This window comes from Crinia signifera, chromosome 3 (assembly GCF_055691185.1).
Source record: "Crinia signifera chromosome 3, ASM5569118v1, whole genome shotgun sequence".
Taxonomy (NCBI): Eukaryota; Metazoa; Chordata; class Amphibia; order Anura; family Myobatrachidae; genus Crinia; species Crinia signifera.
This window is the reverse complement of record NC_139219.1, coordinates 131,851,324-131,877,113: the sequence shown is the minus strand read 5'-3', so window position 1 is coordinate 131,877,113 and position 25,790 is coordinate 131,851,324. Positions and strand designations below refer to the sequence as shown.

Genomic DNA, 25,790 nt, shown 5'->3' with positions numbered 1-25,790 from the left:
TGTCTTTAGTAATGTTCCATTTAAGCTGCAATGGTTCCAATTGAAGCAGTGAGAAGCATGTAATTAATGAGTAATGAGTAAAGGAGTGGATTGTATTGTGTTCAGCTGACATTGATTGTAGTGATTAGGCGTTCCGATTGCCTAGCGCATGAACGAGTGGTCTCCGCAAAGCAATACTTGCTTATGGACACCGCATATTTCTAGCCTTTTTGTTCGCGTGCATTCGGTGTGCTATCCGAATGCACGCCTACCAAAATAAGTGCACTCCCCCGTGTCCGCCCATGTTTCCGCCCAGTTTAGCCCACTTTGAAAGTACGCCCCTGTGTAGTTCAGAATGACGCCCATAATACGCCCATATTTCCAGAGTGATTGCGGTGCACATTTCTGTACGGGATTATTGAGAACAAGTACGTAGACCATGCGTGGCACATGCGCATAGCGTTCCCCACGCATGCGCAGATGGCTGAAAAACGCCATCCGAAAGTATTCGGAAATATACGCACCAACCAGAATAAGGCCCATAGTTAGACCATGCAGTTCAAGTTCAATTAGTCGTTTGTTGAGTTTCAGCAAGTCAGTATATATCTCTTCAGGGTTGTCAATGTCAAATGGCAATTGTGTTGTATCAGTGAATAAGATTTTAGAAATATCCTTATCATTAAATCTTTTAGTAGCTGTAAGGTCACCAACATTGATATCCATTCTATGACACAGATACAGCAAACAAATAATTAATAGAAAAAAAAATTAGTTAGCAAGACTCTTCAATTGCACAGGCTGCAAATAGATCAAACATACTGTAGTTTAGACTATATACAGTGTATCTATCTATCTGTCTATCTATATAATATGAAGAAAATGGGCACTCACCAAGGTCTTATTACATCAATTTATTCCAGAGTAATAGCCATATCTGACGTAACATGACGTTTCGATCCAGTGGCGGAACTTGTGAGTGGTGGGCCCAGGTGCAAAAGTATAATTTAGGAACGCACCAGTGGGTGACAGGGGTACAAGTCGCTTGACTGGGCAGCAATGGGCCCCTTAGTCCTCAGAGGCCCCGGTGCAATGCACCTGTTGCACCAATGGTAGTTCAGCCTCTGTTTCGATCCAATAAAGATTGTCATCAGGAATACATGCAATAGGGTTAGCACAATCAAACAGGCAACCTGGTATCCATCCTCCAAACATTATACTATCTATCTATCTATCTATCTATCTATCTCTCTCTCTCTCTCTCTCTCTCTCTCTCTCTCTCTCTCTCTATATATATATCATACTTGCCTACGTGACCCTCTCCAGAAATCAAAGAAGAAAGAAAAAAAATACAAATATCCTGCCAGTAACAGCCTATTCTGCAAATCTGACAGACAATATACTAATATATATATATATATATATATATATATATATATATATATATATATATATATATATATATATATATATATCATACGTGCCTACCTGACCCTCTCCATGAGGAAGAAAATGCTCTGTTCCTGGACTTGCCTGGTAATGTATGATTACCATCACCTGTGGTGAGCTAGGTAATTGATAAGAAAGTTGCTTCACCACAGGTGATGGCAATCATACATTACCAGGGAAGTCCAGGAACAGAGCATTTTCTTCCTCATGGAGAGGGTCAGGTAGGCACGTATGATATATATATATATATATATATATATATATATATAGAGGGGGTAACGACCGGCACTTAGCACATCAATGGGCAACAGGGGGGTGCCTTCCAGACCTTAGTATAGTGTAGGTGTCCAAATGAATGAAGAGCAGAGGCGGCACTCACAATGAGTCAAAAAAACGGAATATATTCAAATCATGTGGCAAAACATCACAATAACAACCGTGTCAGCAAAACGTGTGTCGACCGTTTCGAGGCTTGCGCCCCTTCCTCAGGACAGCTGACTGTGCAAAAAGGCTTAAACAGCAAATAGTGCAGTGCAGAAAACAACAGACTTAGTGAACATCATGGTTTAAATAGCTAAGCACACTTACGTGGATGCAGGGGCGCGTTGTACAGCGGGGCTGGCTTCCGGCAGCGTTGTCACGTGACTACTGACGTCAGTCCGTTGTCCCGGCAACCCGCCGGCGTCTGCTCCCACTGATCAACGGCAAGTGAAGGTGGTCAATTTCAGAGTGCGTTTCCTGTAATATATACACGGACGCACAGATCAGTGAGTGATCTAAAGTGCATGGTGCTAAAAAAGTGACTGGGTGCCTAACATACAAGACGAGCTTTAAAATCAGAAACACTGCTATGGACAGGAATCAATTTAAATGTTGGAACACGTTAGTGTGCTTATACCAGCAAAGGGAATCGCTCCACATTACAAAGTCATACTTGCGTATTTAAAGGGACAGTAGTCACAGTGTTAGTGGTGTTGATCCCAAACATAATACATACATATATAGTACCGCTGCAGTTTATGCATACTTAGCATCATCTATTGGCGCAAATGCCAGTCGAGGGGGTCTGACTGTATAAAGCACTTGCTTAAGGTCAAGTCGACATAGGTGTCATCATTTCTACAAAACTCAATATTTGGTCATAGAATTGATATATTAGATAAAGGGACTTGTGGGGATGACGAACATGGGTTCATAACTTATTTATATAAGTGTGTTTTTATAAAAAGATGTTCAGAGATAACCTATATACGGTTATTCCCCATGCCGCAGGTCTCTCCACCATGAGGACATTCCTCGTCGCCAACTCATTCGATGGACTCGACATTTCTTTATTTTTGGAGCTACTGGAGTTTATTCTAACTAAAAATTATTTTTTGCATAACGGCTGTTTTTATTTACAGTTAACCGGATGTGCGATGGGGTCCAATGTGGCCCCGTCGCTAGCAAATGTGTTCATGTTTTCTCAAGAAACTAACTTTTTCTTTACAGATTTGAACATCTCCAGTAACATTTTATTTTATTGTCGATACATCGACGACCTGCTACTACTATGGGGTAATAGTGAGGAGGCCTTAAAAGCTCTTGTCTTCAACATCAACGCCCTAGACAACCCGATTAAATTGACCATGCAATGCCACCCTTCAGTTATCAACTATCTTGATGTACTGATCCACCTCAACAATGGCATTATTCACACTACAGTGTATACTAAAAGTACGGACCGAAACACCCTGCTTCACCACGGTAGCCACCATGCGCCGAGTCTGAAGAGGGGGTTACCACGGTCCCAGATGTTGCGCATTGCGCGCATCACCAGTGACCATGACCGATTGGATGAAGCCCTTAATACTGTAATAAAAAAGTTTCTGGAAAGGGGGTACGATTATAGATTATTGAACAAACAAAAACAGGAGGTATTGGATACCCCTAGAGCACAACTGCTAAATAATAACACCAAAAAAGACATAAGTAAAAAAATCCCTTTCGTGACCTCCTTCTCCACTACCAGTGCGGCCCTGCCGCGGGTTCTAAAGGCCACATGGCCACTGGTGACAAGTGACCGAGATCTTCCATGCTTTGCACAAACTACGCTCATGCCGAACTTCAAAAGGGGACGCAACATAAGAGATTATGTTGTCAAAACCAATTTATTACCAACCACCCCCAGCAACACCCAGGTTAAGGCCCCAGGGTGCTACCGTTGTCCAACCTGCACGGCATGTCGACACATGGACACAGGTCCAACCTTCACACATCCGAAAACTGGTCAACGCCATAAAATTAATCAGGTTACAACGTGCACCACAGCTTTTGTGGTCTATGTTATTAGGTGTCCTTGCGCTTACATTTATGTCGGCCAAACGAGTCGACCCTTCCGGGACCGAGCCACAGCCCATAGGTCGGCAATTAAAAATTGTCTTGCTGGCAAAGACATAGACCAGCCAGTGGCTCGCCACTTTAAGGCCCACCAGCACTCCCTCACCGACCTCCGGCATCAAATAATAGAGCATGTTCCGCCCCTGATTCGTGGTGGCGATAGGATTAAAAAACTCCTGCAAAGGGAGACCTATTGGATCCATGTATTAAATTCAGGATCCCCACATGGCCTCAATGACTAGCCCCTTTGTCAAGGTGTTGTTCTTACACCTTGACAAAGGGGCTAGTCCCCGAAACGTTGGAGTACCACTAAAACCACTTTTGAAAACCCATTGAGTGCCGCTGTCTGTCTGTTTCCTGGGTTACACCTGGTTACACCTATGCTATACACTGGATCCTGAGGGCACCTGGGAAGCTGCTTGTGAGAGAAGGAGTGCCAAGCCGCAAACCCCAATATATATATATATATATATATATATATATATATATATATATATATATATATATATATATTCCAAAGACAAAAAACCTTACGGTTTCACATGTCCCATTAAGGCTTCTTACACATGATCTGGCATTTCTGAAACCTGTTGTAACTCTTCCACTCAAACGCCAAAAAGCAATGAAATTCCGATCATTAAGGCTGACGCCTTAATGGACGTGTTCCTTGCGCAATACAGATATGGTACGCCATCACAGCCTGTGGGTAAGTGCAGATTCAGCACTCTCACAGAGTGAGATTGCTGTCACTCACAAAATGGTGGAGCTGCTAATTCACAGATTTGTGTGCTCATTGGAATACACACATGCAGTCTATGCAACTGAAGGTCTGAGCAGTTATGTGGCGCACTCATCCTAATAAGTATCTGCAATCTTCTAAAACTGTCTATACCTCTGAGTTACTATAGTGTTCATTATAGCACCCGCCATCTTTGAAAACCCATGCAGTTCCTCTTCCCTGCCTGGGGTGTAGCTGTCTGCTGTAGTGCTTCTAGTGTGATCTGTATATCAGCACTGCAAACCAGACTTGTGCTAGAAACACTAGAGCAGCCAGCAACACCCCAGACAGGGTAGAGGAACTGCATGGGTTTTCAAAGATAGCGGGTGCTAGAATAAACACTATTACTAGAACTATCCCACTGAGGGTCCAACATCTTTCACACTCACTACCTATATCCATTTCATTTAGTATTCACCAGAAACATCTTTCACAATTGCAAAAACTATAATACTCCCAACTACTATGCATCTACTCTTTCTTCTCCCGTACGCCTTCATGCTGCTCTGTCTTCCCCGATACCTACTGCTGTGTGGATTCCCTCATCCACAACAATGTGTCTATTCCCATCTGCCCTGCCCTGTCTTTCCACACAGATGCCACTGTTTCCTTCTATCTGTGCCACTGGCTTCCCCTCTATTAGCGATACTCTGTCTCCCCCTCCATTAATGCTGCTCTGCCCGCCTCATCCATGACAGTTTCCTTCCATCTGTACTGCTGTCTCCCCTCTCCATCTACACTGTTCTGTTTTCCCTTTATCCCCTTTGCTCCGAACCCCCTCCCCCATCAGTGCTGTCTTTCCTCCAACTGCTCCTCTGTTTCCCAACCAATCGCATCACTCTGCCTTACCTTCCCCAATTCGTGCCACAGTTTTCCACCCATCTGCTTCGTTAGTCCCCCATCAGTGCTGCTTAGCCTTCCTACCATCTACGCATTTCTATTCCTCCCCATCTGCACCACACTGCCTCCTACCCCAATCAACACCACTTTTTCCCCATCCTCTCGGCTCTGTTTACTGCTCAGACCTTCAGTTGCATAGACTGCATGTGTGTATTCCAATGAGCACACAAATCTGTGAATTAGCAGCTCCACCATTTTGTGAGTGACAGCAATCTCACTCTGTGAGAGTGCTGAATCTGCACTTACCCACAGGCTGTGATGGCGTACCATATCTGTATTGCGCAAGGAACACGTCCATTAAGGCGTCAGCCTTAATGATCGGAATTTCATTGCTTTTTGGCGTTTGAGTGGAAGAGTTACAACAGGTTTCAGAAATGCCAGATCATGTGTAAGAAGCCTTAATGGGACATGTGAAACCGTAAGGTTTTTTGTCTTTGGAATTTCATAGGTTTTTTTCAATTTTTTTTTTTTTTTATTTGAAATTTTAAATTTCAGTGAAAGAATACAATTAGATTTTTTAAATGTTTAATGATAACACACCCTTGGCAATGAGCATTACCCCTGGCCACAAGAATAACAAACCCCTGGCATTGAGTATGACACCCGTCCCAGTGCATGAAACCCCTGTCAACAGGCAAGACATCCATCCCAAGAAACCCCTGGCAATGAGCATGACACCCAGAGAGTAGAAGCTTTACTGTAGGGCATTGGAGGAGGACAATGTACACACAGGGTACACATAGGGGGGGCAGAGCTTACGCACGAGGGGCACTGGGGGGGGGGCACAGCGTACACACGGGGGGCACTGGGGGGGGGACTGCGTACACACGGGGGGAACTGGGGGGACTGCGTACATACGGGGGGCACTGCGTACACATGGGGGACTGCGTACACATGGGGGCACTGGGGGAGGGACTGCGTACACATGGGGGGGCACTGGGGGAGGGACTGCGTATACATGGGGGGGCACTGGCGGAGGGACTGCGTACACATGGGGGTGCACTGGGGGAGGGACTGCGTACACATGGGGGGCACTGGGGGAGGGACTGCGTACACATGGGGGGGCACTGGGGGAGGGACTGCGTACACATGGGGGGCACTGGGGGAGGGACTGCGTACACATGGGGGGCACTGGGGGAGGGACTGCGTACACATGGGGGGGCACTGGGGGAGGGACTGCGTACACATGGGGGGGCACTGGGGGAGGGACTGCCTACACATGGGGGCACTGGGGGAGGGACTGCGTATACACACGGGGGCACGGCATACACACACAGGGGCAACAGCATACACACAAGGGGCACCGGGGACGACGACAGTGTGCACACGGGGGCACGGGGGGGGGACAGTGTGCACACGGGGGGGGACAGTATACACACGGGGGGCACAGGCTACAGCGTACACATGTTGGGACAGCATACACAAGGGGGCACAGGGTACAGCGTACACACGGGGTCAATGTGGGGGGAGCGAACACACGGGGGAGGCACTGGGGAGACGACAACGTACACACGGGGGGCAGTATGGGGGGGGCAACAGCGTACACACGGGGGGCACTGGGGGGGACATCGTACACACGGGGGCAATGGTGGGGGGGCAGGGTACACACGGGGTTACAGCGTACACATGGGGGCAATGGGGGGGGCAGCATACACATGGGGGGAACAGGGTACAGCGTACACACAGGGGCACTGGGGGGGCAGCATACACACGGGGGCACTGGGGGGGCAGCATACACACAGGGGCACTGGGGGGCAGCACACACACAGGGGCACTGTGGGGGAAGCACACACACGGGGGCACTGGGGGGAAGCACACACACGGGGGGCACTGGGGGGAAGCACACACGGGGGGCACTTGGGGGGGCAGCGTACACACAGGGGGCAGCGTACACACGGGGGGCACTGCGGGACAGCGTACACACGGGGGGCGCACTGGGGAAGGGGACAGCGTACACACGGGGGCACTGGGGGGGAAGGACAGCACACACAGGGGGGGCACTAGGGGGGCAGCGTACACACAGGGGGGAGGCACTGGGGGGGCAGCGTACACACAGGGGGTGGGACACTGGGGGGGGGTACAGCCTACACATGGGGGGGCACGGGGGGGGACAGCCTACACATGGGGGGGCACGGGGAGGACAGCATACACACGGAGGGGGGGGGCACTGGGGGGGACAGCATACACACGGGGGTGCACTGGGGGGGACAGCATACACACGGGGGTGCATTGGGGGAGACAGCATACACACGGGGGGAGGGGACAGAGGAGGACAGCGTAAACACAGGGGGGCACTAGTGGGGACAGCGTACTCACGGGGGGACAGCGTACACACGGGTGGGACTGTTCATATGGGGGGCACTGGTGGGGACAGCATACACACGGGTGCACTGGGGGGGGAGCGTACACTCAGGGGCACTGGGGGGACAGGGTACATACAGGGACAGTGGGGGGACGGATTTACCTGAGTGCAGCTGCATTACAGGGGGGGACAGAGTACACACGGAGGGCACTGGGGAGACAGCATACAAACGGCGGGCACTGTGGGGGACAGCGTACACACGGCAGGCAGTGGGGGGGACAGGGTACATACAGGGACAGTGGGGGGGACAGGGTGTGCACAGGGATAGTGGGGATAGTGGACAGGGTACACACAGGGACAGTGGGGGGATGGATTTACCTGGGTGCAGCTGCTCCTCTGATGGCCCGGGTGGCTGCTTGCTTTCTGTCTTCTGGATGGCGGAGGCAACTCAAGGCCGGGGCTTCACCAGACTGTTAGGCCGCAGGCTGTGGAAGCACCTGAACCTAGTCCCGTCGAGTCCCGGCGGCAGCATGGGGAGGACAGAGTCTGGGCAGGAAATATAACAACAACAACAACAACAACATCAACAATGTGTACACACGGGGGGCAGTGGGGGGGGGGGCAGCATACACACGGGGGCCAATGGGGGGGCCGGGACTGCGTACGCACTGGGGGCGGGACAGCGTACACGGGGGGCACTGGGGGTACAGTGTACACATGGGGGAGCACTGGGGGGGGGTTGGGGGGACAGCGCACACACGGGGGGCACTGGGGGGGACAGCATACACACGGGGGGCACTGGGGGGCAGCGTACACACGGGGGGCACTGGAGGGGGACAGCGTACACACGGGGGCACAGCGTACACACGGGGGGGCCTTGGGGGGACAGTGGACACACGGGGGGCACTGGGGGGACAGCGTACACACGGGGGGGCACTGGGGGGACAGCGTATGCACACGGGGGCACTGGGGGGACAGCGTATACACACGGGGGCACTGGGGGGACAGCGTACACACGGGGGGGCACTGGGGGGACAGCGTATACACAGGGGGGCACTAGGGGGACAGCGTACACACAGGGGGCACGGGGGGGCAGCGTACACATGGGGGGGCACAGCATACACACAGGGGGGCAGTGGGGGGTAGGTGTACACATGGGGAGGGGCACTGGGGGGAAAGCGTACACATGGGGGGGCACTGGGGGAAAAGCGTACACACGGGGGCACAGCGTACACACGGGGGGGCCTTGGGGGGACAGTGGACACACGGGGGGGGGTACTGGGGGGGACAGCGTACAAATGGGGGGGTGCACTGGGGGGACAGCGTACACACGGGGGGGCACTGGGGGGACAGCGTATACACACGGGGGGCACTGGGGGGACAGCGTATACACAATGGGGGCACAGCGTATACACAGGGGGGGGCACTGGGGGGACAGCGTACACACAGGGTGCACTGGGGGGGGCAGCGTACACATGGGGGGCACAGCATACACACGGGGGGGCACTGGGGGGTAGGCGTACACATGGGGGGGCACTGGGGGGAAGCGTACACACGGGGGGGGCACTGGGGGGAAAGTGTACACACGGGGGGCACTGGGGGGACAGTGTACACACGGGGGGGGGGACTGGGGGGACAGCGTACACACGGAGGGCACTGGGGGGACAGCGTACACACAGGGGGCACTGGGGGGACAGCGTACACACGGGGGGCACTGGGGGGACAGCGTACACGGGGGCACAGCGTACACACGGGGGGGGCACTGGGGGGACAGCATACACACAGGGGGGCACTGGAGAGATAGCGTACACACGGGGGGCGGCAATGGGGGGACAGCATACACATGGGGGGCACTGGTGGGACAGCATATACACGGGGGCACTGAGGGGACAGCGTACACATGGTGGGGATAGCGTACACACGGAAGTGCACTGGGGGGGACACAGAGTACACACGGGGGCACTGGGGGGGGCAGCGTACACATGGGGGGCACAGCATACACACGGGGGGCACTGGGGGGTAGGCGTACACATGGGGGGCACTGGGGGGAAAGCGTACACATGGGGGGGCACTGGGGGGAAAGCGTACACACGGGGGCACTGGGGGGATAGCGTACACACGGGGGGCACTGGGGGGACAGCGTACACACTGGGGGGACAGCGTACACACAGGGGGGCACTGGGGGGACAGCGTACACACGGGGGGCACTGGGGGGACAGCGTACACACGGGGGCACTGGGGGGACAGCGTACACACGGTGGGGGATAGCGTACACACGGAAGTGCACTGGGGGGGGGACACAGAGTACACACGGGGGCACTGGGGGGGCACAGCGCACACGGGGGGCACAGCATACACACGGGGGGCACTGGGGGGACAGCGTACACACGGGGGCACTGGGGGACAGGGTACACACAGGGACAGTGGGGGGACGTATTTACCTGGGTGCAGCTGCTCCTCTGATGACCAGGGTGGCTTCTTTCTGCCTTCCCGGTGGCGGAGGCATCTCAAGGAAGCACTTCAATCTGGTCCGCAGGCTGTGGAAGCGTCTCAGTCCCGGCGGTACCATGGCGTGGTCAGCGTCTGGGCAGGAAACATAACAATAATATTAAAGGGCACAGCGTTCACACGAAGGGGGGCACAGCGTACACACGGAGGGGGGGCACAGCGTATACGGGAGGGGGCACAGCGTACACACAGGGGGGGGGGCAACCAGCGTACCCACGGGGGCACTGGGGGGGGCGAACAGCGTACACACGGGGGCACTGGGGGGGGTGGGGGCGAACAGTGTACACACGGGGGCACTGGGGGGGCGAACAGCGTACACAGGGGGGCACTGGGGGGCGGACAGCGTACACAGGGGGGCGGACAGCGTACACAGGGGGGCGGACAGCGTACACAGGGGGGCGGACAGCGTACACACGGGAGCGGACACCGTACACACGGGGGCGGACCAGCGTACACACGGGGGCGGACAGCGTACACACGGGGCACAGCGTACACACGGGGGCTGGGAACAGTGTACATGGGAGGGAGACATCGTACACACACGGGGGGCACGGGGGGAGCGTACACACATAGGGGGGGGCACTGGGGGGGCAGCGTACACACGGGGGCGGACAGCGTACACACGGGAGCGGACACCGTACACACGGGGGCGGACAGCGTACACACGGGGGCGGACAGCGTACACACGGGGGCGGACAGCGTACACACGGGGGCCGGGAACAGTGTACATGGGAGGGAGACATCGTACACACACGGGGGGCACGGGGGGAGCGTACACACATAGGGGGGGGCACTGGGGGGGCAGCGTACACACAGGGGGGGGGACATCGTACACACAGGGGGGGACATCGTACTCACAGGGGGGGGCACTGGGTGGGACAGCGTACACACGGGGAAGCGGGCACTAGGGGGGACAGCGTACACGGGGGGCAATGTGGGGGCAGCATACACATGGGGGGGCAGCATATATGGGGGGCACAGGGTACACACGGGGGCACTGGGGGGCAGCATTCACAGGGGCACTGGGGGGGGCAGCACACACAGGGGCACTGGGGGGGCCGCGTACACACGGGGGGCACTGGGGGGACAGCGTACACACGGGGGTGGCACTGGGGAAGGGGACAGCGTACACGGGGGGCATTGGGGGGGGAAGAACAGCATACACACGGGGGGGCACTGGGGGGGAAGGACAGCGTACACACACAGGAGGGGCACTGGGGGGGGCAGCGTACACACAGGGGGGGAGGCACTGGGGGGACAGCGTACACACGGAGGGGGGGCACTGGGGGGGACAGCATACACACGGGGGGCGCACTGGGGGAGACCGCGTGCACACGGGGGGAGGGGACTGAGGAGGACAGCGTAAACACAGGGGGGCACTGGGGGGTCAGCGTACGCACGGGGGGAAGCGTACACACGGGGGGCACTGGTGGGAACAGCGTACACATGGGTGCACTGAGGGGGAAAGCGTACACACAGGGGCACTGGGGGGACATTGTACATACAGGGACAGTGGGGGGACGGATTTACCTGAGTGCAGCTGCAGTACAGGGGTGGACAGAGTACACACGGGGGCACTGGGGGGGACAGCGTACACACGGGGGACAGCGTACACACGGGGGGACAGCATACACACGGGGGGACAGAGTACACACGGGGGGCACTGGGGGGCGGACAGCGTACACACGAGGGCACTGGGGGGGCGGACAGCGTACACACGAGGGCACTGGGGGGGCGGACAGCGTACACATCGGGGCACTGGGGGGGCGGACAGCGTACACACGGGAGCAAACAGCGTACACAAGGGGGCGAACAGCGTACACACGGGGGCACGGACAGCGTACACACGGGGGCACGGACAGCGTACACACGGGGGCACGGACAGCGTACACACGGGGGCACGGACAGCGTACACACGGGGGCACGGACAGCGTACACACGGGGGCACGGACAGCGTACACACGGGGGCATGGACAGCGTACACATGGGGGCACGGACAGCGTACACACGGGGGCACTGGGGGGGCGGACAGCGTACACACGGGGACACTGGGGGGGCGGACAGCGTACACATGGGGGCACTGGGGGGGGGCGAACAGCGTACACAAGGGGGCGAACAGCGTACACACGGGGGCACTGGGGGGCGAACAGCGTACACAGGGGGAGTGGACAGCGTACACACAGGGGCACACTGGGGGGTGGACAGCGCACACACGGAGGGACTGGGGGGGCGGACAGTGCACACGGGGGCACTGGGGGGCGAACAGCACACACGGGGGCACTGGGGGGCGAGCAGCACACACGGGGGGCACTTGGGGGCGGACAGCGTACACACGAGGGCACTGGGGGGCGGAGAGCGTACACACGGGGGCACTGGGGGGCGGACAGCGTACACAAGGGGGCGAACAGCGTACACACGGGGGCACTGGGGGGCGGACAGCGTACACACGGGGGCACTGGGGGGGCGGACAGCGTACACACAGGGGCACACTGGGGGGTGGACAGCGCACACACGGGGGGACTGGGGGGCGGACAGCGCACACAGGGGCACTGGGGGGGCGGACAGCGTACACACAGGGGCACACTGGGGGGTGGACAGCGCACACACGGGGACACTGGGGGGCGAACAGCACACACGGGGGCACTGGGGGGCGAACAGCGTACACACGGGACACTGGGGGGCGGACAGCGTACACACGGGGGCACTGGGGGGGCGGACAGCGTACACACGGGGGCACTGGGGGGCGGACAGCGTACACAGGGGGGCACTGGGGGGCGGACAGCGTACACAGGGGGGCGGACAGCGTACACACAGGGACACACTGGGGGGTGGACAGCGCACACACAGGGGCACACTGGGGGGCGGACAGCGCACACAGGGGGGCACTGGGGGGCGGACAGCGTACACAGGGGGGCGGACAGCGTACACACAGGGACACACTGGGGGGTGGACAGCGCACACACAGGGGCACACTGGGGGGCGAACAGCGCACACATGGGGGCACTGGGGGCGAACAGCACACACGGGGGCACTGGGGGGCGAACAGCACACACGGGGGCACTGGGGGGCGGACAGCGTACACAGGGGGGCACTGGGGGGCGGACAGCGTACACAGGGGGGCGGACAGCATACACACAGGGACACACTGGGGGGTGGACAGCGCATACACAGGGGCACACTGGGGGGCGAACAGCGCACACATGGGGGCACTGGGGGCGAACAGCACACACGGGGGCACTGGGGGGCGAACAGCACACACGGGGGCACTGGGGGGCGAACAGCGCACACATGGGGGCACTGGGGGTGAACAACATACACACGGGGCACTGGGGGTTGAACAGCGTACACACAGGGACAGTGGGGGGGATGGATTTACCTGGGTGCAACTGCTCCTCTGATGACCAGGGTGGCTTCTTTCTGCCTTCCCGGTGGCGGAGGCATCTCAAGGAAGCGCTTCAATCTGGTCCGCAGGCTGTGGAAGCGTCTCAGTCCCGGCGGTACCATGGCGTGGTCAGCGTCTGGGCAGGAAACATAACAATAATATTAAAGGGCACAGCGTTCACACGAAGGGGGGCACAGCGTACACACGGAGGGGGGGCACAGCGTATACGGGAGGGGGCACAGCGTACACACAGGGGGGGGGCAACCAGCGTACCCACGGGGGCACTGGGGGGGGGGCGAACAGCGTACACACGGGGGCACTGGGGGGGGTGGGGGCGAACAGTGTACACACGGGGGCACTGGGGGGGCGAACAGCGTACACAGGGGGGCACTGGGGGGCGGACAGCGTACACAGGGGGGCGGACAGCGTACACAGGGGGGCGGACAGCGTACACCGGGGGTCGGACAGCGTACACAGGGGGGCGGACAGCGTACACACGGGGGCGGACAGCGTACACACGGGAGCGGACACCGTACACACGGGGGCGGACAGCGTACACACGGGGGCGGACAGCGTACACACGGGGGCACAGCGTACACACGGGGGCCGGGAACAGTGTACATGGGAGGGAGACATCGTACACACACGGGGGGCACGGGGGGAGCGTACACACATAGGGGGGGGCACTGGGGGGGCAGCGTACACACAGGGGGGGGGGGACATCGTACACACGGGGGCGGACAGCGTACACACGGGAGCGGACACCGTACACACGGGGGCGGACACCGTACACACGGGGGCGGACAGCGTACACACGGGGGCGGACAGCGTACACACGGGGGCCGGGAACAGTGTACATGGGAGGGAGACATCGTACACACACGGGGGGCACGGGGGGAGCGTACACACATAGGGGGGGGGCACTGGGGGGGCAGCGTACACACAGGGGGGGGACATCGTACACACAGGGGGGGACATCGTACTCACAGGGGGGGGCACTGGGTGGGACAGCGTACACACGGGGAAGCGGGCACTAGGGGGGACAGCGTACACGGGGGGCAATGTGGGGGCAGCATACACATGGGGGGGGCAGCATATATGGGGGGCACAGCGTACACACGGGGGCACTGGGGGGCAGCATTCACAGGGGCACTGGGGGGGGCAGCACACACAGGGGCACTGGGGGGGCCGCGTACACACGGGGGGCACTGGGGGGACAGCGTACACACGGTGGTGGCACTGGGGAAGGGGACAGCGTACACGGGGGGCATTGGGGGGGGGAAGAACAGCATACACACGGGGGGGCACTGGGGGGGGAAGGATAGCGTACACACACAGGAGGGGCACTGGGGGGGGTAGCGTACACACAGGGGGGGAGGCACTGGGGGGACAGCGTACACACGGAGGGGGGGGGCACTGGGGGGGACAGCATACACACGGGGGGCGCACTGGGGGAGACCGCGTGCACACGGGGGGAGGGGACTGAGGAGGACAGCGTAAACACAGGGGGGCACTGGGGGGTCAGCGTACGCACGGGGGGAAGCGTACACACGGGGGGCACTGGTGGGAACAGCGTACACATGGGTGCACTGAGGGGGGAAGCGTACACACAGGGGCACTGGGGGGACATTGTACATACAGGGACAGTGGGGGGACGGATTTACCTGAGTGCAGCTGCAGTACAGGGGTGGACAGAGTACACACGGGGGCACTGGGGGGGACAGCGTACACACGGGGGGCACGGGGGGGACAGCGTACACACGGGGGGACAGCGTACACACGGGGGGACAGCGTACACACGGGGGGACAGCGTACACACGGGGGGACAGCGTACACACGGGGGGCACTGGGGGGCGGACAGCGTACACACGAGGGCACTGGGGGGGCGGACAGCGTACACACGAGGGCACTGGGGGGGGCGGACAGCGTACACATCGGGGCACTGGGGGGGCGGACAGCGTACACACGGGAGCGAACAGCGTACACAAGGGGGCGAACAGCGTACACACGGGGGCGAACAGCGTACACACGGGGGCACGGACAGCGTACACACGGGGGCACGGACAGCGTACACACGGGGGCACGGACAGCGTACACACGGGGGCACGGACAGCGTACACACGGGGGCACGGACAGCGTACACACGGGGGCACGGACAGCGTACACACGGGGGCACGGACAGCGTACACATGGGGGCACGGACAGCGTACACACGGGGGCACTGGGGGGGCGGACAGCGTACACACGGGGACACTGGGGGGGCGGACAGCGTACACATGGGGGCACTGGGGGGGGGGGGGGAACAGCGTACACAAGGGGGCGAACAGCGTACACACGGGGGCACTGGGGGGCGAACAGCGTACACAGGGGGAGTGGACAGCGTACACACAGGGGCACACTGGGGGGTGGACAGCGCACACACGGAGGGACTGGGGGGGCGGACAGTGCACACGGGGGCACTGGGGGGCGAACAGCACACACGGGGGCACTGGGGGGCGAACAGCACACACGGGGGGCACTTGGGGGCGGACAGCGTACACACGAGGGCACTGGGGGGCGGACAGCGTACACACGGGGGCACTGGGGGGCGGACAGCGTACACAAGGGGGCGAACAGCGTACACACGGGGGCACTGGGGGGCGGACAGCGTACACACGGGGGCACTGGGGGGGCGGACAGCGTACACACAGGGGCACACTGGGGGGTGGACAGCGCACACACGGGGGGACTGGGGGGCGGACAGCGCACACAGGGGCACTGGGGGGGCGGACAGCGTACACACAGGGGCACACTGGGGGGTGGACAGCGCACACACGGGGACACTGGGGGGCGAACAGCACACACGGGGGCGAACAGCGTACACACGGGACACTGGGGGGCGGACAGCGTACACACGGGGGCACTGGGGGGGCGGACAGCGTACACACGGGGGCACTGGGGGGGCGGACAGTGTACACACGGGGGCGGACAGCGTACACACGGGGGCACTGGGGGGCGAACAGTGTACACACGGGACACTGGGGGGCGGACAGCGTACACACGGGGGCACTGGGGGGGGCGGACAGCGTACACACGGGGCACTGGGGGGGCGGACAGCGTACACACGGGGGCACTAGGGGGCGAACAGCGTACACACGGGGGCACTGGGGGGCGAACAGCGTACACACGGGGGCAAACAGCGTACACACGGGGGCAAACAGCGTACACACGGGGGCAAACAGCGTACACACGGGGGCAAACAGCGTACACACGGGGGCAAAAAGCGTACACACGGGGGAAAAAAGCGTACACACGGGGGCAAACAGCGTACACACGGGGGCAAACAGCGTACACACGGGGGCACTGGGGGGCGGACAGCGTACACAGGGGGGCACTGGGGGGCGGACAGCGTACACAGGGGGGCGGACAGCATACACACAGGGACACACTGGGGGGTGGACAGCGCACACACAGGGGCACACTGGGGGGGCGGACAGCGCACACAGGGGGGCACTGGGGGGCGGACAGCGTACACAGGGGGGCGGACAGCGTACACACAGGGACACACTGGGGGGTGGACAGCGCACACACAGGGGCACACTGGGGGGCGAACAGCGCACACATGTGGGCACTGGGGGGCGAACAGCACACACGGGGGCACTGGGGGGCGGACAGCGTACACAGGGGGGCGGACAGCATACACACAGGGACACACTGGGGGGTGGACAGCGCATACACAGGGGCACACTGGGGGGCGAACAGCGCACACATGGGGGCACTGGGGGCGAACAGCACACACGGGGGCACTGGGGGGCGAACAGCACACACGGGGGCACTGGGGGGCGGACAGCGTACACAGGGGGGCACTGGGGGGCGGACAGCGTACACAGGGGGGCGGACAGCATACACACAGGGACACACTGGGGGGTGGACAGCGCATACACAGGGGCACACTGGGGGGCGAACAGCGCACACATGGGGGCACTGGGGGCGAACAGCACACACGGGGGCACTGGGGGGCGAACAGCACACACGGGGGCACTGGGGGGCGGACAGCGTACACAGGGGGGCGGACAGCATACACACAGGGACACACTGGGGGGTGGACAGCGCATACACAGGGGCACACTGGGGGGCGAACAGCGCACACATGGGGGCACTGGGGGCGAACAGCACACACGGGGGCACTGGGGGGCGAACAGCACACACGGGGGCACTGGGGGGCGAACAGCACACACATGGGGGCACTGGGGGTGAACAACATACACACGGGGCACTGGGGGTTGAACAGCGTACACACAGGGACAGTGGGGGGGATGGATTTACCTGGGTGCAACTGCTCCTCTGATGACCAGGGTGGCTTCTTTCTGCCTTCCCGGTGGCGGAGGCATCTCAAGGAAGCGCTTCAATCTGGTCCGCAGGCTGTGGAAGCGTCTCAGTCCCGGCGGTACCATGGGGTGGTCAGCGTCTGGGCAGGAAACATAATAATAATATTAAAGGACACATCGTTCACACGGAGGGGGGGGCACAGCGTACACACGGAGGGGGGGGGGGGGGCTCAGCGTACACATGGAGGGGGGGGGGCACAGCATACACACGGAGGGGGGGCACAGCGTACACACGGAGGGGGGGCACAGCGTACACACGGAGGGGGGGGCACAGCGTACACACGGGGGGGCACAGCGTACACACGGGGGGGCACAGCGTACACACGGGGGGGCACAGCGTACACACGGGGGGGCACAGCGTACACACGGGGGGGCACAGCGTACACACGGGGGGGCACAGCGTACACACGGGGGGGCACAGCGTACACACGGGGGGCACAGCGTACACACGGGGGGCACAGCGTACACATGGGGGGGGCACAGCGTACACACGGGGGGGCACAGCGTACACACGGGGGGGGCACAGCGTACTCATGGGGGGCACAGCGCACACACGGGGGGCACAGCGCACACACGGGGGGCACAGCGCACACACGGGGGACACAGCGCACACACGGGGGCACAGCGCACACACGGGGGGCACAGCGCACACACTGGGGGGGCACAGCGCACACACTGGGGGGGCACAGCGCACACACTGGGGGGGCACAGCGTACACACTGGGGGGGCACAGCGCACACACTGGGGGGCACAGCGCACACACTGGGGGGGGCACAGCGCACACACGGGGGGCACAGCGCACACACGGGGGGCACAGCATACACATGGGGGGCACAGCATACACATGGGGGGGCACAGCATACACATGGGGGGGCACAGCATACACATGGGGGGGCACAGCATACACATGGGGGGGCACAGCATACACATGGGGGGGCACAGCGTATACAGTGAGGGGGGGCAGGGGACACACGGGGGCAGTGAGGGGGGCGGGGGACACACGGGGGCAGTGAGGGGGGGGCCATGCACTGACATGCAGCAGCTGCGGCTCTGCTACACCACTGGCACCTACAGCGGGTCCCCCCACCACCAACCCCAGGACCAGCCTTACTAGCACATTAAGCAAAACAATCCACCCACCCACCCACAAGAATACTTGCAGCCGCGGCGCTGCAGACTCGGGAGGGGAAGCTTTCTGGTTTGTCTGTGTAAACACACAGCTGCCGGCCGCCGCGCGCATACACACTCTGACATGAGCGCCGCAGCAGCACGGGCTCATGTCAGTGTGTGTATGCGCGCGGCGGCCGGGAGCTTCGTGTTTTAAACAGGCAAACCAGAAAGCTTCCCCTCCCTGCGGCGCAATTATTCTTGTGGATGTGTGGGTGTTTTTACCCTTTTGGCTCCTGTCCCCTTGGAGGGATTGCGGGGCTGCGGGCTCCCCTCTGTAGGCAGCGCCGAGCGGCAGCAGATCTAGCCCCTCGCATCTCCGTCGGCCATCTTGGTACACCCAAGTGAGGCCTCTGACTGTACTCCCCCTATTGGACGCACTGCGCATGCGCAACAAGTTGGAGCTCCTATCTTTATAATGGGGGACGTTTCACTAAATTTAATAAAAACTGTACCTATCTGAAAATCCTCAACCCCAAAAGGCACTCCACTGGGACAATATCTACCTAATAAAACAAACCCCAAGTCTCAATTGTTCCCCTACCCCGAGTTATGCCTTCCCAAAAAACCCCTCATAGACTAACATGGGTGACAAAGTGTCATTTCGCGAGTGTCAGAAAAAAACTGGCAGTTGGAAGTTTAGATCGCTCCCAATTGGTCATTTTTTAATATTTCGCCCTGAAATTTGGCACGCAGCACCGGTTGACGATTCTACGCGTACATGCCAAATTTCAGCTCAGTACGCCCAGTCACTTTTGAGGTGCAGTCCCTCAAACACCATGCCCCCATCCGAAAAGTTCCCTATGGGAAAAATCCGTTCGTTGGATTCAGCCTTAATATAAGGGCACTACCGTGCCCTTATAATATATATATATATATATATTTCAAAGAGCAATCGCACCCACTGACAATGTATTAAAGGAGACCGTGCTGGGTAAAGAAAATGTAGAGGTAGATTCCTTAATCCAGAAGGACTTCAGAAGGACCCGCACCAATCAAATGGAGGTACTCAATTCAATTCAAATGCATATAGTAGATTTATTCAGCCCAGCTCGCATCTCAGATAGAGCACATAGGGCACAGCATTATACACCCAACAGGCAGATACATGACATACACATTACATTACATTTGAGGAGCCAGTAATGTATATGTCATGTATCTGCCTGTTGGGTGTATAATGCTGTGCCCTATGTGCTCTATCTGAGATGCGAGCTGGGCTGAATAAATCTACTATATGCATTTGAATTGAATTGAGTACCTCCATTTGATTGGTGCGGGTCCTTCTGAAGTCCTTCTGGATTAAGGAATCTACCTCTATATATATATATATATATATATATATATAATTTATTCTCGTCATCAGGATGATGAGAATAAAATGTTCTTGCCGCCCGTCCATATATATATTTATATATATATATATATATGTATATATATATATATATATATATATATGCAAGAAAAAGAATAGGAGTGCGCCCAATACAGTTTTTTCACCACAACAATTGCACACTGTTAAAAATCTGTATTTTTTACAGTCATTAATACATAAAAACTTTCAATTTAATAATATGACTAAACATAAAAATTAGATCAGTAGATCCAACAAGATGATCCAACATCAAAATGAAGCTTGTACAGATACGACCCTACGCGTTTCGTCCGTTAGGACTTCCTCAGGGGTGATCTGGATCCAATTAGGTCTTAAAAATCAAAAAGCCGAGGTTTTTCAGCATAAAATCAATAAGAGATGCCGTTTGTGAACGGACTGATAATTTTAGAACCCTGGTCTTAGGCCGACATATCAAATAGGCTCCATAGCAACCAGGGATCACAATCAATGTTGGGCGGAGAAGCAGACACTCATTGGTGAATGTGAACAATCGATATAGAGTGGATAATCTCCAGGCCAATTCTCAATGATATAATTCAGTGAGCTAGGAGCTAGATGTATCCCCAGTCAGACTACAGCATATATATATATGTGTATGTGTGTATGTATGCCGCCGGAATCTCGCGAGATCCGGACCTCAATATATACGGCGTGCATACGCGCCATTTGTCAATCGTGAGTTGAACTGAGTAGGGAAAGGATAGTTAGACTCTGTGTGCATAGCTTTGTTAGGTTAGTTAGGTTAGAACTTAAGGCCCCCATACACTATGCGATTTTCGGCCGATTTCATCCGATTTCGGCCCTTTGGGCCGATAAATCGGATGAAATCGGCCGAAAATCGCATGTGTTTGACATCTGATCTGATCTGATGCGCGTTCCCGTGCGCATCAGATCGGATCAGGGCGTCGGACCTGCTGAACGTCAGATATATCGGAATCTGACCCATCATGGGCACATCGTGGGTGCTTTTTAGCACCCACGATGTTTCAGATCCGATATATCTGTGTACCTAGTTCTGGTGCTCCCGGACCCCCAGTAGAACACACGTCACCGGAAGGGGCAGGCGGGCAGTGGACGGGAAGAGGAAACAATTGTCTGCCCGGGCACTGCAGTCTAGCGCAGCCCGACCCCCCCTCTCCCCTGCTGCCGGAGTTCACTGACAGCCCGTGCAGCGCAGCCCTCTCCCCTGCTGCCGGAGTTTACTGTCAGCTCGGTTTGCACAGCCCGACAGCCCCCCTCCTCCCCTCCCCTGCTGCTGGAGTTTACTAACAGCCCGGGCAGCGCAGCCCTCTCCCCTTCTGCCGGAGTTTACTGTCAGCTCGGGTTGCACAGCCCGACAGCCCCAGCGGCACTCCAAGGATTATAAAATGTGCTTTCACGCAACCCCGAAACGTCGGAGCACCATTAAAGCATATTTTTAAATCCTTGGAGTGCCGCTGCTTGTACCGCCGCTGACTACTATATATATATATATATAAACACACACACACACACACACACACACACACACACTGCAGGAGGGAAGCGTGGCACTCTCAGTATAAATAATATCCTCAGACCGCTGAATGTAGGAAACAATTCAATTATTTGGCATTTTTTCGTAATGCTCAAATATATAGAAATGACATACCTTTTATACACTATTATGCAGACAGGGACGCAGAGACCGGGGGTCCATCTCCCTGAGCAGACGCCGTGTGATGTCATCACGCAGTGCCCTCCCGCGCTCGTGCATAGTGTCACTATCACCATGACAACTAACAACAACAATAAACAAAGACAACATGCATTTTAAAATTGACTATCAGGTGGGCATCAAATATTCCTTACTAGGCAAATTTTGCCTAGTAAGGAATATTATATGCCCACTTGATAGTGATGGTGACACTATGTGCGTGAGCGCAAGAGGGCACTGTGTGATGGTGCCTGCTCGGGGAGATGGACTGCCGGTCTCTGCATTCATGCAGGGCATTGAAACGTTGCCTACATTCAGCTGTGTCTGAGGATATTATTTATGCTGAGAGTGTGTGTGTGTGTGTATGTGTATATATATATATATATATAAGTCACAGAGGTCTGGCACTCCCATAGAACACGGATATATCTGCAGCCGGTGCCCTCACAGTAATAATACATACAGAGGCTGGAGGTGCGGCACTCGTGGCTTCGTTTTCAGCGAATCAATAAACACACCGGGACACGGTAGCTTTGGTGATCAACGTTTCAAATAACTTGTATTTTTCATCAGGATAAAGATATAAAAACATGCACATACCTTTATAGGTGAATACAAACAAGAGCAAACACAACGTGCCAGTGAAAGGAAGCCCGCCCTGCCGTGGGTGGGGGGTGTATAGTGACGTCATCTTGAGGCGCCAGATAGACGCTACGTGGTTACCATAGTGATATAATAAACAATCTGCACGGACCAAAATTAACATTGGTTAGTCTCCGTATTGGGTATGACAATCAAAAATAGGTATAGTATATAACCTTGTAATGCGGTACAGTTACATATCATAGCGGTTATATTCATTATTATAAGTTGCGGCACATAACTTTCATGCAACATTGCTGGGTTGCCGTGGAAACGGTCTGTGTAATTGCACACGCATTTGGATTGTCGTGGAAACGACCTGCGCTGCAGCTTACACTATGTCATTGGTATATTATCTTAAACAATGTTAACGAAAAAATATATAACATGTAGCAAGTGAAATATATAATAATAAAGAATAATAAAGAAACCGTGCAATAGTATATAGATGAGAAGATCGCACATATTATAGAAGCGGCAAAAAATAATGCAAATAATTAGCAGCATATAAGAAGAAAAAAATACATAATATACTTAAAGGCATATAAATCATTTAAAAACTGAAAAAGAAATATTTTCATTAAGACCGCGAGGTGCAATGACATTAAGTCTGTGAATCCAACGAGTCTCACATTGGATCAGTTTTTTGGATATGTTACCGCCTCTGATAGATGGCTTTACACAATCAATCATACGGTATCTGAGTGTATTTAGGGCATGTTTTTTCTCGGCAAAGTGGCGTGCCACGGGTTGGTCACTTTGACCGCTGATGAGGGCTTTTTTGATAGCGCTGCGGTGCGCTCCCATTCTCTCCTTGAATTTGCGTTCTGTTTTGCCGATGTAGCATAAGCTACAGGGGCATATTATTTGATAGACTATGTATTTCGATTCACAGGTGAAATGGTGGCGTATAGAGTATTGTTTGCCACTGTGAGGGTGGGAGAATGTGTCACCAGTCAATAAGTGTTGGCATGTTACACAGGAACATTTAAAACAACCATTTTTGGGGGGTTTTAAGAAGCCGGCATACACACTGGGCGATTCTTTGAATGATATTTCAGACTTCACTAACAGATCTCGCAAATTCCGGCCCCTGGAGTAACATGGCATTATTCTTTTGGTGGTGAACGGTAAGGAGGTATCGGATTTTACTATTGGCCAGTGTTTTTTAATGGTGGCAGTTACTTTAGAGGAAGCTGAATTGTATCTGTTGACCCAGGGGATGCGGGTCTCTGAGGATGTGGCTTTATCGCTATCAGCAGATTTATTAATGAGTGCTGTTCTGTCCATTTGCAGCACTTTGTTCTTGCATGTTTGTAGATCATGCATAGAATAGCCTCTTTGTGCGAATTTGCTTATGAGGTCATCCAGTTGTTTGACACATTTGTTACTATCATTGTTGATCCGGAAAACCCGTATCATCTGAGAATAGGGCAGTCCCTGGATCAAACTTTTTGGGTGACAGCTTTGAGGTATTAACAAAGTGTTTCTGTCTGTTAGTTTGGTATAGACAGAGGTTTGTAAAGTATGGTTATTAATTTCAATGTCTATATCCAAATAATGGGCTTGTTTTTGGTTCACTTCAAAAGTGAACTTTACTGGATTGTTCATGGTATTATAGCTATTAATAATTTCCTTGAGTTCAGTATCATCGCCCCTCCAGATAACTAAAAGGTCATCTATATAGCGTTTGAATAGAACCACCTGTGGAGAAAAATTAGGATTAGAAAAAAATGCATCACATTCTACAGAGAACATAAATATATTTGCATATGCAGGTGCGACCGAAGTACCCATCGCACACCCCTTAATTTGCATAAAGAATTCTTTGTTATAAATGAAAAAGTTGTTAGTGAGTATTAGTTCCAATACCATGAGGATAAACTGAATTTTGGAAGCAGAGAAGTCACTTTTGTTGGTAAGAAACCTTTGTACTGATGCCAAACCCAGGTCATGAGGAATGACCGTATATAAGTTTACCACGTCTATGGTTGCTAACCAGCATTGATCAGTAGGCAAAGTTAGTGAGTTGAATTCACGTAATAGCGAAGTACTGTCCAACAGAAAAGTTGGTTGTGCTTGAATCAGTGGTTGGAGCATAGAATCAATAAGCGTCGCTGATGGCTGTAGTAGAGATCCGTTCGCCGACACAATCGGTCGACCAGGTGGTGGGTCCATCTTTTTGTGGATTTTGGGAACTGTGTACAGCGTTGGTACAATCGGGAATTCTGGTACCAGGGTCTGAGCCGTTTTTTCCGTGATGATTTTCATATCGATACCAATTTGTAATATCGCCTTCAGTTTAGTGGTACATTCTTTTGTGGGATTGTTGGATAGTTTGCGGGACGTGGTAGAGTCAGAGAGTTGGCGGGTTATTTCAGAGTGGTAATCTTGCAGATCTTGAAGGACAATTTCACCGCCTTTGTCTGCCGGTCGTATGATTAATTGTTCATTTTGCGACAATGTTTTTATGGCATGTCTTTCTTGTATGGAAAGATTAGGGTGAGTGGGTTTGGCTTTTTTAATTAGGTGAGTCACTTCTTGGTCTACCACTCGTGAAAAGGTTTTTATACTGGCATTAAAAGACTGGGGATCGAATGTGGATGGCGGACTGAATTTTTTGATAGCCTGAGGAATAATTTCCTGTATAGTAGGATCATTCACTGGTCTATTATGAAAAAATTCTTTTAGCTTCAAATTGCGGATTAAGTCATTTTTTTCAATTTGCCATTGCAGATCTTTAAATGGTACTGTTGGCACAAAACTTAGTCCTTTGGAAAGGAGACTGGTTTCGCTGGTAGATAGCTCGTAGGAAGAAAGATTAAATATTAATACTTCTTGTTCGTCGGTGGACGATTTGCTCGCCCTC

General features: G+C 55.7%; 1 long non-coding RNA gene across 1 annotated transcript; it reads right to left on the bottom strand.

The window, feature by feature from the left end:
* Nucleotides 1-7,804: 7,804 nt before the first annotated feature.
* Nucleotides 7,805-19,830, bottom strand: LOC146062577 (uncharacterized). Its single transcript, XR_014471403.1, has 5 exons — nt 19,434-19,830; nt 17,980-18,121; nt 13,669-13,810; nt 10,226-10,367; nt 7,805-8,330 (listed from the first exon to the last, which is right to left on the bottom strand). It is a non-coding gene; the product is annotated as an uncharacterized LOC146062577 (long non-coding RNA).
* Nucleotides 19,831-25,790: the final 5,960 nt, after the last annotated feature.